We start from the raw sequence: 14474 nt of genomic DNA on the forward strand, positions 1-14474 counted from the left end.
CTGATGGAGGACCAATACTAGAGAGGAGCAGTGAATCATCTTAGAATGCTCCAAGCCAACCATGAGTTGATGTATCACGACAGGGGTCGTCAAAAACCAATAAGCAGATGTTTATGTATATGCTGAGGACTGCAGGAGGAAGGTCTTGTGAATAATATCCAAGTGATATAAAACCTAATCCCTGCCTTCAAGGAGTTTATAGTCTGGAAAGGGAAATGAGGCTTAAACAGACAAAATCACATAACATGCTAATAATGTGATTTTCAAACACAATGCAAGGTAATAAAGGATGAAGTTTCTGCTTGACTTATTCCACCAACATTGATTGAGTATAACTGAATACCTAATACTTTGCCTCAGAGTGATACAGACAATAGGAACAAGGAGATTTCAAAGGAAGGAGATGTCTATACATTCATCTATTGTCAGAAAACTCCAAGGAGAGATGTGAACTGAGTATTCAGAGGCAGGTAATATTTAGATTTGCGGAGAAAAAGAGAAATGGCCCAAGGTGGGGAAATGGGTGGGAATTAAAACACATTACCAGGTGACATTTTTAATTATTATTCAAATTTTTTAAAATTTTTTTAATGTTTATTTATTTTTGAGAGACAAAGAGAGACAGAGCATGAGCAGGGGAGGGACAGAGAGAAAGGGAGACAGAATCTGAAGCAGGCTCCAGGCTCTGAGCTGTCAGAACAGAGCCCAATGTGGGGCTCGAACCCACGAACTGAGAAATCATGACCTGAGCTGGAGTCAGACGCTCAACTGACTGAGCCACTCAGGCGCCCCAATTTTTATTCAAATTTTATAATGACCTATGGTTTGAGGTGTTTCAAGTCCTTCACTTGTGCATATATACACCATGCAACTCTCCTTTCCTTCATGCTTAACACTGATTCCTTCACATTACGGTGTTCTATAATTCTACACACTTTCTTGCCTCTTTAACAACAGAAAAAGGACAGAAGAAATCTTTCCTGAATTGAGAGAAGATGCACTCTATAAATGACTTGTGTGTTCATGGAGTATATGAAGAGAGACGGACACACAAAAAAACTCTGGTTTATTTGCTGAAAATTTTAAACATCCCCTGTGGCTAATAGGCTCATCTAATAAACATATTCAACACTTCAATAAACAGCATGTATTTCTTCTTGCTTCTTGGCAATTGCTTTCATCCAACTTGCTCAAAGCTCTTCAAAGACAGGGAGCCAGATTTTCCACAAGTCACTCCCTGGAGGTAATTTGGCTGGTTAAGGAGGCACATTAATTTTTTCAGGCCACAAAGGGCCATTTATTGAATACAGAGTGAAAAACCAAAAGAGAAACAAAATTCCTCTGAGCCCCAAAGATGGGTGAGAACTCTTCTCTGGGCCTTTGGGGAACATCATACTCCCTAAAGCACGTTGATTATCAGCACAGAGGAAGTAGAATTCTGCATCTTGGTTTTAATAAACCCAAGGAGAATGTCCACCAATGACTGACACTCTTATTCTGAAGTAAATTATTTCTTCACTATTTAAATGTGTATAAGAAAAACTTTCAGGATCGCCTAGGTGGCTCACTCGGTTAGGCATGTGACTCTTGATTTTGGTTCAGGTCATGACCTCACAAGTTCATGAGATCAAGCCCATGTCAGGCTCTGCACTGATAGCATGGAGCCTGCTTGGGATTCTTGTTCTCCCTCTTTCTCTGCCCCCTCACACTTGTGCTCTCTCTCCCTCCCTCCCTCTCTCTCTCTCTCTGAAAATAAACATTTAAAAAAAATAAAATAAAAATTTCCATCTATGACTGTAACTGTAGCAGCCATTCAAAAACATCAACAATAAATATGAATTAACACAACTTCAATGTGAAATTGTACCCAAAGTTTAGAGATAATAATTTTTTTGTTAATTGTATTGTTCCTACACTTAGATATTATTTTGCCTTGCTTAAATATAAGGCAGTTTGCAAAGATGATGACCTACCCCAAAGGCCTCCTAGAGACATGTCAAGGGTTTAGAGACTTATTCAATTCTGATCTTGAAAGCACCTTGGAGTATCATTTAGCCTTGAGAAAGCAGATCCAGACAAGTACACACTGAGAGAATAAAAAATTAAGATCCTCTTCTCCAGCTGGATTTGTGCATAACTCCTGCTAAAGCCAGGGCAAATTTGAATCATAATGAGAAGATCATGTCCTTCAACTAGTTTCTGGGGGCAGAAAAACATTAAGATTTATGATTCATCCTAGACCCCTACTCTTGTCTTGTCAGGTCTATTTTTAAATCTCAAATCATTAGAAAATGACTATTAAGAATTTTTGCACTTAATTCTTTCAAATATTTATAAGCATTGTTGAAACCACGTGTACTAGGGAAAATATAGAGAAAATGATGGGTTTGCACCTACTTTTTGTGATTTGTGATTCCACAAGATTTTGTTTTCAAAAATCACTTTGAGCTTCTTAGAATTAAGCTGTTCCATTTTGGAAAACACAATTTTATCAAAATAACCAGTGATAAGACTCACCATTTATTTTCTATAAAAGTTTTTAAAATACATCTACAAATTAGGATTATCCAGTATATCATGAGATTATGATGAGGAAAACATAATCTAACACAGCCATCTCAATAGAAGGTAACCACTTACAGAGATGTGGGAAGAGATGAAAACAAGAAAAGTAAAGGTAACCAGAAACTAACAACAGCAGGAAGTTGCTACCATTTTTAGGGCAAGTGAGCAAATAGAGACAATGGTGTTATCAGAGGCAAGGAGGGAAAGCCTGCCCACAGGAGCTGGAACCAGGCAAAAGCCACTAGGAGGGAGTGCCTTTCTGACTGGATCTAGAACCATGGAGGAGATGCAGCCACTATCTTAAACATCCCCATAAGCACCACCAGCTTCTTCCCAACTCCTCCTGCCAATGTTCTGGCAATTCCTCCCTTTGTTCAAAGCTAATCAGAAACCAGTGGGCAATGTGGTTTACAGAAATTGGGACCCTTGTAAACCAGAGCAGTGTAGAGGAAGAAAGGGGAATGGATCTGAGCTTAACAGGCAAATGTTTAGCACAGTGTATCCTGTTTGCTCTCCAGCATCCATCCTCATGCTCCACTTGTATTTAAGTTTCCTACAACAGGAACTGCTTATATATGCCTGTCATGGCGCAACATCCTTCATACGAACTAAGCTACCCTCACCTTCTCCAGAGAGGGATAGAACGTCTCCATCAGTGTTGATTTCTCATCTAACTCAGTCAAAATCCTACCAGGGTATTCTGTACTGAAAAACTAATGAAAGAATTAAGGACAACACTCTTTATGGGAAAGAGTAGACGAAGGGAAAAGAGGAAAAGAGAAATGTGTGGTTAATATTGTCCATGTCCTTCAGCCAAACACCGCCAGTTGAACAAGGTGAATAAATTGGGTTTATTACTTGCTGCATTGAGGGAGAAGTAGGATGAGGATAAATCCATAACTGAAAAAGCAGCAGCAGTCACTCTTACTATGTGGGAGAAGGGGACATTTGGTGGTTTGTGGCTTGATTAGTGTTCTTCCTTTTGTCTCATTTGATTATGGTCTCAGAGTCACCATGTCCAACATTAATTTTCTGTGAGATTATGTCCAATAGGAGAAAAACATGGCTTACTTAGGAGCATCAGACCAGTTACCAGATGTCAGGAGCTGCTTTTTGTCTTTCTCAATATACACAGAACTTATATTCATAATATATTTTTAAATATGTAAGTAAAATATGTATTTATATGTAATATACATAATACACATATCTTTTCTGTTCTTCCTTCTAGTAACAGATCATCATGAGTGGTAATTAATATTTTAACACATCCTTCTTCTAACACATATTCCATGTTCCCATTGACCTTAGCCACCACCTTGGCAGTAGAGATTCTCCACCTGACACAGTGACCTAGACATTATTCTCTGCAGAAGCTAAGCCTTTGGTAGTCCACCCTTTATTGGCTTGTCCTAACCTCCCATAAACTTTCACTATTAAAGTCCCCAATGAATCTTCTAAGTCCCATCTCAAGAGCAATCCAATTTTCCTTTGTCAACTGGAATCAGGCATGTCAACCAGGTTAGTAACCTCTTTATCTATCTATTATATTGGTTCAGTGGTATGAGGAGCCCTAGATGGCCAGGTGTTAATCTCAACTGTAATTCAACTCAAGAAAACCATCTTTACACCACCCCACCCCCCTGCCCACAACGCCAGTAGTTTTGAGAGTAGCCTACTTTCCTGGTAACAAAATCCTCTGAAACATCTAAACCCAAGGCTGTAGGAATGAGAGCAAAAATCATTAGATAAATGATGAGATTTATAATGAGATAAAAATCATGAGGGAGGGAGGAGTTCTTAGCTATAATAATGAAAGGAACCATTCCTAAGCCTCTTTCTTTGACTATGGGAGATTTGGCTATGGAAGAAGGAGCACTGGATATTAGCCACCAATTCAAAGCACAGATGGCATCTTGTAGGACAGCATCACCAACTTATGGTGTATCATACCACAGTTGGAGACATACTGGGTTTTTAGTAAGCCAGTTCACAGTTCAACAATGCCAAGTTCTTCTGGGTGACAAGGTAGATGTATGACTGGAGGATTCTGTGGCCCACTGGCTCACTTCTGCTGTGAATGATTTCCTTGGTCACATACACTATTGTATGAGATAACTTTATTCTGAATAAGTCATTCCATGAGTCCACCAATGGTGTACTGTCAGAAGTATTTTTCAGAGAAGCTGAATGAAGTGCATGAGAAACTCTTTGCACTATTTTTGTAATTTTTTTGTTAAGTCTGAAATTAATTCAAAATTAAAAGTTTAGAAAAGAAAGGTTAAATAGAAGAAGAGGAGTTGTTCCCATTAACAAGGAGACTCAGGAGGAAATAGAATTCAATGTTTATCAGATTCAAGGAGAAATATGCTATATTAATCAAAACTGCATACCTTCTTTATGTTCAAAATAAGTAATTGTTAAATACACTGATATACCATAGCATTTCAACTTATTTGAAATTACTTTGAATTACAAACATTTTTTTCCCCATCAGGCCTATATGTTTAATTTTTTTTTCTTTTTTTTATTTGGTTTATTTCTTTTATTACCAGCGCAACATCTTCTCTATAGATTTTGTTCTACAAGCATGTTTTTCTTAAACTTTTGAGAAGGATTTTTTTTTTTTGACAGGGGCACATATTTTCCAAAAGAGCTTAAAATTTAAATAAAAAAACAAACCCACTCATTCCTAATAAACTCTGAAGGAATTTGTATTCTTTTCTTTTTTCTTTCTTTCTTTCTTTCTTTCTTTCTTTCTTTCTTTCTTTCTTCTTTATATTTTTTACAGTTAGCTGCATTTCAGCTGCTTGTCTGATTGTTCTCTGGGTTGGTAATCTGCCCTGTCACTTCAACTTGAAACTTGAATCTGCTCTACCCACTAAAAAGCACTCACTGGATAAACCAGTGTGCAGTACCTATGCTGTGTTATATTTTTATTTTCACACAAGGCATCATCTCCTTTGGCAGAGGGAGAAACACTTTTTATTTTTGTCCAGCCATGAAAAAACTTACACTTAGATACCTGAATTAACTGGTTCCATATTTCTAATTTATTCTAATCACATTTTAGCATCTTCCATTGGCTGGTACCTGGAATAACCACCCAACTGACTACTCCTTAGTTTGGCATTAGTGAGAAAAGACTCTAACTATGAGACTGAAACAGTCCAGTCCCTGACACCATTTGCCCATTTAAAAAAATATATGGCAGCACCCAACTTGTGTTCACTTGAGGTTCCTTGACAATCCAATTCTTAAGCCACAACAGGATAATTGGTGAGTGACAAGGAAGGCAGAACAAGAAAGCCAAGATGACCAAATGATGAAACAGCCGGCAAACAGTGCTAAATGTGCTGAGGACTTTAGATTTGCACTTGATACACTGAAGAGCCAGGAAAGGACATGAGGCAGGGGAATAGTTTGTTTGGCATTTTCAAAATTTATTAAAAATTACAAGGTTCTTTTCAATATGCAGGTATACGTGAGAAGTTAAGTCTCTGTCATTCAAACTTGCTGTGAGCTATTTTGATCTGATAAACAGAGGGCAGTTGGAGAGGACTTTGTTTTAAGGAGGTGAAGATGGACAGTGCCCCAAATAGATTTTGTCTAGAGCCTGCTGTCTACAGCATATCATGCCGGAAAATTGTCTCCAGTCACCTGCAGCACTAGCTAGAAGTTGTATATGTCTATGAATTTAAGGCCAGTATGCACAATGTTGCCCCAGGATATGGTCCTAAGACCACTATCTTGACTTCATTTTTTAATTAAATTAATTTGGGGATTAGACTGATTGGAATCTGATTCAATCAAAAATACTATGAGTGAGGGGCCCTAGGCATACAACCTGGCTCAGAACAATACCTAATCTGACCTGCTCACACCACCTCTTCAAGAGTAAACCCTTCCCTGATATAAAAAATATACTACCAGTGTACTTTTAAAAGCAGGATTTCAAAGAACAAAGCCAGAACCTGTGTAAGCCAGATCTGATGTCTTTTCAAACAGTCACTTTGCTGAACTTTAAGAAAGATTAACTTAACTTAAATTTAATTTAATTTGATTAAAAATTTTTGAAAATTGGGGGGAAGCACCTGGGTGGCTCAGTCAGTTGAGCTTCGGCTCAGGTCATGATCTCATGGTTCATGAGTTTGAGCCCTACATAGCACTTTGCACTGAGAGCAAAGAGCCTGCTTTGGATTCTCTGTCTCCCTCTCTCTTTCTGCTCCTCCCCTGTTCACGTATGTGCTCACTCTCATGCTCTCTCTCTCTCAAAAATAAAATTTTAAAAATATACACACACACACATATTGTGTGTGTGTGTATATTTTTAGCCTTTCTCTTTCCATCATCTTGGAGCCTGTGGAGGCCTTCTGGGAACAAGACTCTTAAAACAACAAATATGTCCAGAAGGCTGCGGTTCAAGGCCATTTTTGCTGGCTATAAGAGGGCCTCCAGAACCAGAAGGAGCAATTTTATTCTTAAAATTGAAGGTATTTATGCTCTAGATGAAACCGAATTCTACCTAGGCAAGAGATGTGCTTATGTGTACAAAGCAAAGAACAACACAGTGACTCCTAGTGGCAAACCAAATGAAACTGGAGTAATCTGGGGAAAAGTAATTCATGCTCATGGAAACAGTGGCATGGTTCATGCCAATTTCCGAAGCAACTTTCCTGCTCAAGACATTGGCCACAGAATCCCTGTGATGCTGTATCCTTCAAGGATTTAACTTACTGAAGAGTAAATAAATAAATGTGTAGATCTGCTCTTATTAAAAAGTTTGCTTTGGGGTACGCGGGTGGCTCAGTCAGTTAAGCGTCCAACTTCAGCTCACATCATGATCTCGTGGTTTGTGACTTCAAGTCCCAAGTCGGGCTCTGTGCTGACAGCTCAGAGCTTGGAGCCTGTTTCAGATTCTGCGTCTCCCTCTCTCTCTGCCCCTACCCCCCTCGCATTCTCTCTCTCTCTCTCTCAAAAATAAACATCAAAAACAAAAAAGCTTTTTTTTTTAAATTTACTTCCTATACATCATTTCCTGAAAAAAACCCAAAATGTCTCTGTGATACCTTTATAAGCAACTCTAATTTTGAACTGATAATTTGTGCATCCACATTATGCCCAGGAAAGCATGAATCATATAGATCCCATTATGTGATTATGCAAATGCACACTAAATATACAATTACAAGCATATATGGGCAGTGAAATTTAATTAATTATTATGACTTAGCTCACTTGCCCAACGTAGTTTTATTAACTAACAGTCCACAGATGTGTTTCCTCTCTTGATTCATTTACATTTTAATACCATGTAGAAATGATAAATTATCGTAACAGCAGATGATAAAAACAGATGGAATTAACATAATTGAACCCAAGATCATTTACATAGGTTTGAATTGAACAGTTTGTGTATTTAAGTCAGTATTAAATGCTTTATTCTTGTATGGTGGTTATTTAGGAAGAATTTCACAAACACATACACGCAGACATTAAAACCAGCCAAGGACATTTAAAAATGCATATTTAAAGGCTATTAAATAGCTTTTAAAGTGATGAGCAATCACTAATTATACTTAAAGGTATAAATATGAAAAGAAAAATGCGATCAAAAGGATCAGACAGAGTAACACAGAGGTTATAAAAATTATTAGTAAACACTAATGCTAAATGAACACTTGACAAATTACTAGGTATCACTGAAAATCTCAGCCATTTACAGATTACATTGTCCCCTGGAGGGCTGCATTCTAAACTTAAATAATCGATGATCTTTCTAAAGACAAAATCTAAAACCATAGGAATCACTCCATTCCATTCCAAAATAGTATTTGTACGTTTGTGTGTATGCATCCGCAAGTCTTTTAATGGGCATATATCTGAATTGACATACAAAACTATTACTCCCATTTCCTTGACATCCCATCAAATAAAATTGCAATTACATTAAAAAGTCAGTATTTGGGGCATCAAATTTCTCCAATGTCAAAAAAGAAAACTTGTTCCTATTTGTCAAAAAAATCATTACAGGAATAGCATAGGACATGAACTGGTTACCAGACAATAACTGCTCAGTGGTCCATGGAGAGCCTTCCTTCCCTCGTTTATATCATGATATTCCTGGCGGAATACTCCTTTGGTGGGAAATAGAGGATTATAAATGTGTGGACTTCACACTACCTTCACTTTCCTCGAATAGTTTTTTTTAACCATAATTCATCTCTCAGGGGGTATCTTCAACCTTAACACTTTACTTCTAGCTTTATGTTCGTGGTGTTAAAAGAAAGAGCCTAAAATTGTGTGAATAAGAAAAGACCACTTCCTAAAATTGAATTATTATATAGCCAAATATGGGAAAAAAATTTAAAACATTGGGATAAGTATTTCTATTCAGAGCTTCATCTTGCCATACTGCAGAAAATGACTTTTTTTTATCCCAGGATTGCCTTTGGGATTCAGAGATATTTGAGATCTGGGTTTACCCCTTCAGGTTAAAAAGGCCAAGTGTGTCTGCCATGAAGTCATTAAGGTTAATCAATATTGAAACACCAGTAGAAGTGGGCCTCCAAAGCTATACCATCTAGGGAAGAAGGGGAGGAGCCAGAGATGAGTCAACTGCAAAGGATTAAGATATAGTTTCATCAGAAGAAACATGATTAAAATGGGTGAGAATCAACCACTTGGCTGTCCACAGACAGGGATTTTTTGTTTTATTTTGAAACTTCCAAGAAATTATAAAGCTAAGTAGGTACAGTAAAATAGTCTCACTAGAAAGAGAATAAAATCACATAGTGTTCCTCGGCACAATCATCATTTGTGCTTGATGTAAGTATAGTAGCTTATTTCTTATTTCTAATTAGATTTCTGAAATAAAAAGATACAATGCCACACCTCTCTCCATACCCACACCTCAAATCTGCATTCACTGCCCTTGTAAGCCCTTCCTTCACCATTTTTATATTCTCAGGGTCATCAAGGAGCCTCTTCAATGGTTAAAAATAAAATAATTGTATTTATAAACATAAAATTGGCTAGTTAACTAGCTAACTTAGAACCTCATGAACAACTTAAAACCTAGTAATTTCTATGATTTATATTTAACCCACATTGTTGGCAAATATGTGTTTATTAGCTTATCTTTCCTGGAATAACCATAAGAAGGTCTTAAAATCCTGATAAAGTTTTCTGGGAATTAGAACACTTTTCAGTGTTATATACTATTAAGCCACTTTTATTGGTAGCTATGAAAATTTTATATCTTCATAAATAAAAAAATATTTTTATAACATTAAGTCCTTACTCTCTACAGTAATATTTGAGTTCTAGAAACTTTGATACCCATAGTGAAGAAAGGAAGTTACATTTGATGGTGATACCACACCACATCTGTGCCAATGCTCAAGAGCTGGGCGAAGACCTCCAACCGATGGCCAATACGACTGCATTGACTGCTCTGCAGAGGATCATGAATCACATTCTATCTATACTGTTAATCCTGCCTGCATTTGCAGTAACAATTGCCATCCCCACTTTACCATTCTAAGTGTGCTCAAAATGGTTTCACTGTCAACCATGGAAAACACTACCTTGCAAATTCCCTGTTCACAGGTATATTTCCAAACCTTTTAATGAAGCAAATGAATTATCTCTATCACAGAATCCTTCATTCACAGAAGTTTAAAATACTGGTGTTGCAGCACCTCTAAAAATGTAATTCAAAACCTTGGTTGCTGTGGGAGGCTCCAGTAGTCAAGCAATCAGACTGCAGATTATACTGCATATACAGCTTCTCTTGAGCTCCATAGGTTTAATAACTCTGATAATTGGTCCTAATTTGTTTTGTGGCTGTTTTACCTTCTAGTTGTTTGGAATTTTTGTTGATTTCTGTTTAGAGCAAATTGCTTCCCTTGTTAGATATCTTAGCTCTACATTTTCTAGGATTTAAAAATTTTTTTTTCAACTTTTATTTTATTTTTGGGACAGAGAGAGACAGAGCATGAGCGGGGGAGGGGCAGAGAGAGAGGGAGACACAGAATCGGAAACAGGCTCCAGGCTCTGAGCCATCAGCCCAGAGCCTGACGCGGGGCTCGAACTCACGGACCGCGAGATCGTGACCTGGCTGAAGTCGGATGCTTAACCGACTGCGCCACCCAGGCGCCCCTACATTTTCTATGATTTAATGGGCTAGTTCTTCTTAGTTGTCTGAGCCCTTCAATTTACCAGAATTTTTAGATTTGTTTTTAATCCCAACAGAAGACCAGAAGAGCTCCAACTCATCCATAGTTAGAGATTTCTGGACAACTACATTTCCCCCCCCCCCCCCCCCACTGAGCTCCACATTAGGTATTTCACTCTGAACTACTTGGCCCACAATACCTTGAGGGAAACTGGGGACATAATACTGCCAACCTATTTTCTAGCTCAGTTGGATGCACGTTTGTTGGCTGATTCTTCACCTTCAACTAGTCATAAACGAGCAGTCCTGACTCCCAAGTCAGTGATGTGATTTCTGTGCACTGTGTGCTAAAATGAGATACCTAACAGATCTGTGCTGAGTGTTTAACGTGCCTTGTTTACCATCTGACCACAGACCATCTCTAGAATTCCACCTCTCAGCATCCTCCTGCTGTATGAGACTCCAAACTCCTGTGGCCACGTTTCCTTCCTTTCACAAAGGAAGTTCATTCCTGCTCTGGAGCCCCTGCAGTTGCTGTTTCTAGAAATCTCTTCTCCAAAATCATCCTGACTTGTACCTTCCTATCATTTAAGCCTCAGAGGAAATGTCCGTGGTGCCTTATCTGATTTCTCATTCAGAGTGCATAACCTCACCTCCTCACACACATCACACAAATAAGGAGGCTTCCAGAGGGTTCCCAAAGAGAAGGTAAGAATGACTAGCAGCTTAGGCTGGCAAACAAGACATTACTTTGCAGAGTCAAAGCTCTGAAAGTTAAAAAACTTTTCCAGAGTTTCAGAAGTTGATATAAGGTTAAAGTCTGAGCTTTTTCATGACATAGTCTTTTTTTTTTAATTTTTTTTCAACATTTATTTATTTTTGGGACAGAGAGAGACAGAGCATGAACAGGGGAGGGGCAGAGAGAGAGGGAGACACAGAATCGGAAACAGGCTCCAGGCTCTGAGCCATCAGCCCAGAGCCTGACGCGGGGCTCGAACTCACGGACCGCGAGATCGTGACCTGGCTGAAGTCGGATGCTTAACCGACTGCGCCACCCAGGCGCCCCATTCATGACATAGTCTTGAAGTGCCTTCTGATAATCCATACTATTTTCATGATGAGGCCATTTGATTTCATTTTAATACTTTCCAAAACAGCATTCTATGTGACAACTTTGAGAAGATGCAAAATAAATCTGAAACAATTTGTGAGGGCACCTAGCCTGTGCTTAGGACACAGCAGATACTTAATAATACTTCTTGACTGACTACACATATAGTATATTTTAAAATGACAATTACCTTCTCTGACAGATGCCAGGCTATACAAGTCAACTCTGCTGCTACCAAGAGTATGTCATTTTGAAGTCATTCCCTTCCTTTTCTATTAGGGACCTCCTTTTGAAAGGCAAAGACTTAAGGAAATTGTAGCAAACCCCTGTTGCGTTGTATAGTCAGGCTCTCTTCTGCAAGAAATCCCCCTTTGACCCCAAACAATAAAGGGGTTCCTGAAGCCAAGTGTCTCTGTGATTTTGCCCTAACTAGGCCAGTGAGACTTCTTCTTCCAGGTATTTAAATTTCTGATCTAAAAGATACAAAAACTGCAAGTCCCTAATACCTGTAAGATAAGCAATAGAGTTCTTCATCTGTTCCATACAGCAACCACTAGTTGTAGGCGGTTACTTAAAATTAAATTTCAAATTCAATTAATTAAAATTAAAAATTCAGTTCATCAGTTGCATTAGCCATATTTCAAGTGCTCGATATTATAGGCCATTTCCATCATCACAGATGATTCTATTAGACAGATTTGCTCTAGAAGAAGGCTCAACTAACTACATCCCACAGGCCAAATCTTTCTGTATAATTAATGAGATGAGAAGAGGTTTTTTTTCATTTTTAAATGGCTGGGAAAAAATGCTTACAGGTGAATATTTTAAGATATGTGAAAATTATGTGAAAGTCAAATTTCTGAGTTCACAAATAAAGTTTTATTCGAACAGAGCCATGCCCATTCATTTGTGTATTACAGATGGCTGTCTTCATGCTACAATGGCAGAGTTAAGTATGTGCAACAGAGATCATATGACCAGCAAAGTCTAAAATATTTATTTTCTGGCCCTTTATAGAAAAAGTTTGCTAACTCCTGCTCTAGAGAGAGGTGCCAAGGACTCTAAAGCTTTCTCAGATTCTGAGAGTTTATGAAAAGATCAGATAATTCTTACACGGAGGTGCTAATAACTTGACAGGCATGTGAAAAGGTTTTCCGTTTCTGTGATGGAGATTGGAAAGGAGAAGGACCATTGTGAACAGGCAGTATTGGAGGGAATAAAGGGGAAGAGTGCCTTCTTCCCCAATGTCAACAGACAGGTACCAGAGCATCATATTTTATTGCGCTTAGCTGCAGTATACCCAGACCCCCCACTGCCTAAAAAGGAATGGTAAAAAAAAGAAGCCCTAGCATTCCCTAGTCTAAACAAGGGGCTCCTAGATCTCCTCTGCAAGAATCCTGCTAAGTTCCCTTTAAGTGAACACAGCACCAACTCTCCCTGCAGCTGCACAGCCAGACATACAGGCCAGAGCTGATGGGCATAATTAGGCCTCAAACCAGGTGTAAGTGCAATCGGAGTGGAAAATATGCGACAGCATCCTCGGTGAACTGTGAACACCTCCCTACACCAAAAGGAGGCACGCTGGTTATGTGTGAGTGTTTCTTGAAAAGATGTCATTATATAAGGGTAATCACAAGTCAAGAAATGTCCAGGGTCATCCACACTGCATGAGTTATACTTTACTGGGACTTGCCATAAATTGACAGAACAAAAAAGAATCCTAGGCAGAAGAATTCAAGAGATCAAGATAGAATTCCTGAAATGGGTACAGATATGAAAGTGTCTAGGGGCTCAGAAGAAAGGCTGAGCTTCACAGAAATTCTGGGTCACTTGCTGTGACAAGTAATTCTCGACTTAGGACTCTCACAATAGGAGACTCCAGAGAGTCTTCTCTCTAGTAATGAGCCTGACAAATCATGTTTCATTTTCTCAAGGAGGTGCCAGGTAATCACTTTTCCTCTAGCTCTAATATAATCACTATGGGAAAGTGGGTTAGAGCACCAGCGTGACATCAGATGACCTGAATTTGAATCCTGTCCCCACCACTTATTAGTTGCCTCATTCTTCTCAAATGTAAAACAAGATACTTATAAATTTGTTTTGGTGAATAACCTATATATTAAAAAAAAAAAAAAACAGCTTACCTGAAATACACAAGAGTGTAAATATGGATGCAGATTTAGAAGATATTACTAATGGCCTGGCCAATGGCAATCACTGCCACCACCTTCGTTGCAGACTCCTGAGAATGTCTGGTCACTGTCTAGTTCCAAGAAATGGATCATGATCTGTTTAAATCCAATCTGACAACCTTGTTCCACACTTTCCCAGTCACCATTACATTTAGTGCTTGTCAACTGTTCCAGTTCTGGCCGACCAGACCTTTGTAGAAAGTGCCTGTTGGAGAGATGGTGGGGGTGGAGGTAGGCCTGGGAAAGTTTTGGTTTGCTCACTTGGAAGGGGACAGTGAAGTTAACAAATATGAAGAAAAGGCCACAAGAATTCCAGAGCCACAGCCATAACACCCCTTAGCCACTGGACCAATAGCCAATACTCCAGAGTCCCCACGTTGTGAGAAAAATAAACCTCTACCTATTAGACATCATCTAACCTTCACCC

General features: G+C 38.6%; 1 protein-coding gene and 1 pseudogene across 6 annotated transcripts in view; one reads left to right on the top strand and one right to left on the bottom strand.

Annotated features, from left to right (window-relative positions):
* The window catches only part of LOC147583279 (uncharacterized), a 401534-nt gene that overhangs the window by 180528 nt on the left and 206532 nt on the right, over window positions 1-14474 (bottom strand). The window lies entirely within an intron of this gene.
* On the top strand, window positions 6968-7329 carry LOC112866917 (large ribosomal subunit protein eL33 pseudogene; annotated as a pseudogene).

This window comes from Puma concolor, chromosome A2, assembly GCF_028749965.1.
Source record: "Puma concolor isolate L17-30 chromosome A2, mPumCon1.1.hap2, whole genome shotgun sequence".
Taxonomy (NCBI): Eukaryota; Metazoa; Chordata; class Mammalia; order Carnivora; family Felidae; genus Puma; species Puma concolor.